General features: G+C 43.6%; 1 pseudogene; it reads left to right on the top strand.

Annotated features, from left to right (window-relative positions):
• Positions 1-5,526: 5,526 nt before the first annotated feature.
• On the top strand, positions 5,527-5,665 carry LOC119313375 (annotated as a pseudogene).
• Positions 5,666-5,935: the final 270 nt, after the last annotated feature.

Here is a 5,935-nt window from a genome sequence, read left to right as displayed (position 1 = left end):
TAGCAAAGGTCATGCCGTATTTTTCCGTGAATTTTGGCATGACTTGTGCCAGAATATGTAGGAAATATCGAGTGCCCCGGATTTGTGTGTTGAGTATCCTAATAGTTGTCTTCGATCGATTTTCAATTAATGTTTCAACTATGAACATAGGAAATGTCTGACGATAAAAAGGATTTCGGTATATGCAAATACTGCAAAGACGAGCACGGCCTGTGCGACAACATCTTCCTAGATGATGATAGGCGCTTCAGCATCAAGCTGGACGAGAACTTCGAAGTGGATACAGTAAGTCACAACGACAAGTCTTATTTCGTAATTAAGCATGACATCTGCTTCATTTTCTTCAACTTATAATTTAATCTTTTTACTATTCTACTAGTGTATCCCCTGCCATGCAAGAGTTTTTATCTTGGATAAGATAGGTTTCAGTCCTATGAAAACTACTATGGAGGTAAAGAGAGTTTACTTGAAGACCGAGCATGGTTGTATTTTCCACGCAAAATTACACATCGAAGATATCTATACCTATTTTGGATGCAAAACATGGCAAGCATTATGCAAGACTTATGCATTTGAGCCTGATATGGTTATCACCTTTGATATTCGTCCGGAAGATGATATTGAAGGTAATATCGACATCTGAGTCGATGTGCAGACGCCTCCAATTCTACCATTATGTGAGTTTCTCAACCATATTTATGTCTTTGATATTGTTTATTCAAAAATAGTTGACAACTAATTTCTATTGACAGCTTATTTCCAATCAAGCAAACATGTCCAGCGTTTGGTAGACATGACCTACTACTGTTCCGGGGTTGAACTAAACTATGAGGAGATAAGTCATTATGCTTCATGGCTTGAGGATCTTCACACTGTCAAGACAAATTATTTTTCTGGACTTAAAAATATTAGTACTCAAAACATGTGACCAATAGTGTTCGTACTGAACTACGATCACATCTATTTAGGAAAGATGGTAAGATTTTTACTATTTGTACTCGGTGCATATTTTGCATACATTATTTTTTTAAGCTAAACTTCATTGCTAAGTATGTTACTATATGATATTCTTCAACAGTGACTCCCGCTGAATGTTGTGCCTCATTGGATTGAGACTAAAGGTCAAATGAGAATTTTTAGCTTACGGCCAGATATCCTACAATGCACTTTAGTGCATTCAGGATTTCTAATAGCTAGGAATGCTTAATAGTGAAAGATTGGAGCAAAATTATGAACGATCGCCGAGAAGTACTAGGGGCATCAATCAGAAGCGTAGCCCACGATTAGGGGACAAGTCCATCTGCATGCTCCAAGTTGATGAAGCAGGAGTGCTACACATGTTTTATGTTGTTTTACCTGAGAGAGAGCAGTAGGAGTGATTAGCTAGCTAGGAATGAGTTTGAAGATGATGATGTGCTACACTATGAGTATGATGATTAAATAGCTAGTGTTGGTGGTAATGACTATGATGATTATTATTAGCTAGTGTTGGTGGTGATTAGATAGCTATCGCAGCTAGTGTTGGTGGTGATTAGCTAGCTAGAATGAGTTTGAAGATGATGATGTGCTACACTATGACAATGATGATTAAATAACTATTGTTGGTGTTATGGCTATGATGATGATTAAATAGCTTGTGCTGGCGGATTAGATTCAAGTGGAGGCAACATGTGGTGCACATCAAAAGTACTAATTGTCCAAACTAGATCAAGTTTGGATTAGTAGTATACTTTTGATATGCACCACATATTGCCTCCACTTGAACCTAATCCACCTTCATTTGACACACTGTTATGGACATAATGATATAAACCTCATAACTGGTATTGTACCAATATTTATATAACTATATAAATACACTAAAAAAAAGAATACTAGTAGCGATGGATAGTAAACACGCTGCCACTAGCTAGATTAGCATTACCACAAGAGGGAACACACGTTGCGGCTATTTGTCCTAGCAGTAGCGCGTGTAAGCATGCGTTACTGCTAAGTAATAGCTGTAGCGCCTTATTAGTAGTGCCGTCTCCCGCGCTACTAGTGGGCACAAAACCCACGCTACTACTAGGGTTTTCCCTAGTAGTGTTAGGTCATCCACTTGAGGGAAATTTGCTACTGTCCTACAAACCTCTGCACTTGGAGACCCAACAACGTCTACAAGAAGAAGGTTATGTAGTAGACATCTACTTGCGATCTGACAGTCTTGTCCAAGAATACTGTACACAAGAAATACAGAGCATATAGGAGCACGTAGCTAGTGTTAAACAATCACAAGGCCTGGTCGTATATGAAGTGTGTAGAAAGCAACTCGGGGTTATATATAGATATACATATAGACATAAGTACAACTGGTAGATGACAAAAGGTATGCTTATTTAAAGCACTGGCTAGTGGGACATGTCGCAGCTATACATACAATTCTCATATGAGCTGATATAGGTTCCCATATGAAGAATTGGGCTAGGTAAATGCGGCATGTCTCTTTCTTCATTTAGCACATGTGAAAATGTCTGAGATACATTAGGATCAGAATCTTTGAGAGACAAGTCACATGGTGGGTTCTTCAATCTAGTTCCAAGCATGTAATTTTTGTGTCACAAAGCATAAATAAATTATTTTTGTTGGATTCAAGAGTCCTTCCTCTTGACTAGCATGCATCACGTCCTCATGATACGGTGAAGTCGGCCGGTCATTAGATTTAGTGTACTCGATGTGCCTGCTCTTGTAAATTGTTCATTTCCTCATAGTTCCAACCCCGTCAATTGGCCAACCCTATTTATCCTCAACCTTCTGGACCTCTATGTAGACGTGCTCACATGATTCCTTGCGGATAGGCCTAGTATAACTCCATATCATAATCGATATTGTTGTACAACACCACCCTCCTCTTCTCTCCCTGCCTTCTCTTCTAGAGCCACTTCGGCAGAAACGACCAAACAACAAGCCATCGAGGTAGCTCATTTTGAGGATCTCTCTCTTCATTGCTCTTCATGGCAAGAAAAAATTGAAGACCTCCAACCATAATTGGAGCTTGCAATTTCTACCTATTGTAGTAGTTAGAGGTGCGACGATGTGCTTGTCTCGGTCCATATGTTTATCCTGCACTAGGAATAATTGTATGAATGCCTCTACGTTCCGTTATTCCAGATACACATGTGCCCCCACGACTATGTGCATGATCTATTAGAATTGTGTCGAATATATTTGTATAAATTAGGTTACATTTTAACTTGGAGTCGTACGATGTGTGCACAGGATATGAAGTCGTGCCCAAGTAGGACACTTGTATTTTGGGCCTCATATATAATTAGGGGGTAGACACATGATGTAATTAACCTATGCCAACATAATTAGCACATGCACGCGGGGAGAAGACAGTGTGCGCAAGCGCCCGGGCGGCTAGTGTCGATATTGTAGTGGTGTCTTGGAAAGGAGCGTCCGTAGTCAGGCCCCATAGATGTAGCCATGATGATGAACCTCGTTAACAAATCTCGGTGTCGTGCTCGTGTGATTGTTTTGTCCTCGGTAGATCAATTATACGCCTCAGATTAAGTTTTAACAAGTGGTATCAAAGCAAGGTTGCGGATTCGTTGACCCATTACCAATAGTGAATCCATGATAGTAGTAGCAGCCCCGAAAGTGGTCATGTCTTTGTCATCACAAGGGAGATCGGACCTTGCCCATGGCCTGTCAGGAGCCGTCCAATTGATCCAAGGCTAGCGTAGACGGAGTGTCTTCCGAATCCAGCATGCCCAGCCCACCGAACTCTTTTGGCCTTCAACCATGTCTAGTCAACTAGTAGCACACCAAAGAATGGTTGTAGTGAACTAGAAGCTATACATTGTGAACAAGAACACATGTGTGGTAGATGTTATGTCACTCATTCTGAATAACATCTAAATTGAATAAGGCACGTGTACATTACCACATACACAATGAGACTCCTATCTATTTGTGGTGCTTCCTTATACATGGCTCGACCCAAATCCACCGTTAACCTCAGTGATGTGAATTAGTTTCATGCATGATCGAGCAGGGCTTGCGGTTTGACAGTCTTGCCCAACAAACTAAGAATCTACTCCCTGGATCCGTCCCATAATGTAAGACGTTTTTTGGCACTAGTGTAGTGTCAAAAAACGTCTTACATTATGGGACGGAGGGAGTAACATATACAGAATCGGAGCCTAAAGGTACAATATATTTAAACTCCAAACCCCATGTGCTTTTAACTATTTTGTACACCCATCCATAGTAACACCAGACCATCCAAAGAAACTCTTATTGGTTTCTCTTTTTTCATACACCTGTGTTCGTGGTGCTTCTGTCTCTTTTTTCACACAACTGTGTTCGGGGTGCTATATCATTTTTTCCGCCAAGTACATAAAGATATGCTGCTCCTTATGCAAATGGCGAGCCTTGCAACTTTATTTTGGAAAGGGCCAAGTCGGTTTCAAGGCAATGTCAACCAAATCACATTCGATTTAGCTAGGAAATCGTGTGCAAAGTGTTCTTCGATCTCAGCGTCCATCTTACACACGCTGTGCAGGCTGAGGTTACGTGATGGAACACAGATTTTTGAGCGCAACTGGTTTCTCATCTCTGCGTGTGTGCTTTATGAACCGATCGAATAGCATTATTCAGGCGGCAACCAGGCTAATCTTATTAGAATACGAAGTGTATAGGGATAGGAAAGTGGTTTAAACTTGTATCCCTATCTATCTCTTCTTCTCTCCCGTATCTCCCTGTAACCTCTCGAGAGGATCACGATCGATCTCTCTCTCAACTTGTACGTCAAGGCTTCGGTCATATAAATATATTGCGGCCCGAGACAAAGGGTTCTACGCTTCCTCATATGGTCATCAGAGCCCTTCCTCTCGTACGTCTAGCCCTCGAGAAGGAATCCATCTAGTTGATCGAAGAAGAGAGGAACCGAGATCGGAGAGAGAGGCAACCATGTCAGGAACCACGCCGTCCACCGCTGCTGCCACCATGCCCGCATCCACCATGAGCGCTCTGTCCACCTTATCCGCTCCTTCCACCTTTGCCTCATCTTCCACCTCAAGTTTCAGCAGCTCGCCCTCTCTCGGTCCGCCTCCATCAGAGAAGCTTACGTGGACGAACTTTCTCCTCTGAAAGGCTGTCGTGCTACCTCAGATCAAAGGAGCACAGATGGAACACTTCCTTGACGCCACAAGCCCGGCACCTCCTGCCACCATCACCACCAACACCAATGGGACGGAAGAGCAGGTCTTCAACTATGCCAGATCGATCTGGTTTGCGCAGCAGCAACAGCTACAAGGGTACCTCATGGGATCTCTGTCTCAAGAGGTTCTTGCCCAAGTAGCAATGCTCCAGACGCCGGCCGAGGTATGGAATTCCATCCATGCCATGTTTGCTGCGCAAACACAAGCCCAGAAGATCAACACGAGGATGGCACTCACCAATCTGTAGAAAGGTAATCTAACAATGGCAGAATATCTTGGGAAAATTAAAACCCTTACAGATGAAGTTGCCTGCGCCGGTCCACCGCTCGGAGACGCCGAGATCATCTCCCACGTCATCGCTGGCCTCGACATCGACTACAACCCTGTGATCTCGGCCTTGGCGGCATAGGTCGAAGTTGTTACGGTTCAGGAGCTGTATAGCCAGCTCTTGAGCTTCGACGCCCACCTCAGCATGCTTCAAGGAGGAAATCTGCGTCAGTCTTCTGTCAACGCCGCCTCCCGTGGACGGGGTCGCGGGCGTGGACAGCAGTGGCGCGGACGCGGAAATAGCAGCGGCGGCGGGCGCAGTGGTAACCAGGGCGGCCATGCTTGCTCTGGTGACCGCGGCAACAATGGTGGTGACCACGGCAACAACATCTACAACGGCGGCTACAACGGCAATGGCGGCTACAGCGGTGGCTACAACAACAATAACCGTCGGCCTAGATGTC

Source organism: Triticum dicoccoides, chromosome 5B (assembly GCF_002162155.2).
Source record: "Triticum dicoccoides isolate Atlit2015 ecotype Zavitan chromosome 5B, WEW_v2.0, whole genome shotgun sequence".
NCBI classification, from domain to species: domain Eukaryota; kingdom Viridiplantae; phylum Streptophyta; class Magnoliopsida; order Poales; family Poaceae; genus Triticum; species Triticum dicoccoides.
This window is presented reverse-complemented; position numbering and strand designations above follow the sequence as displayed.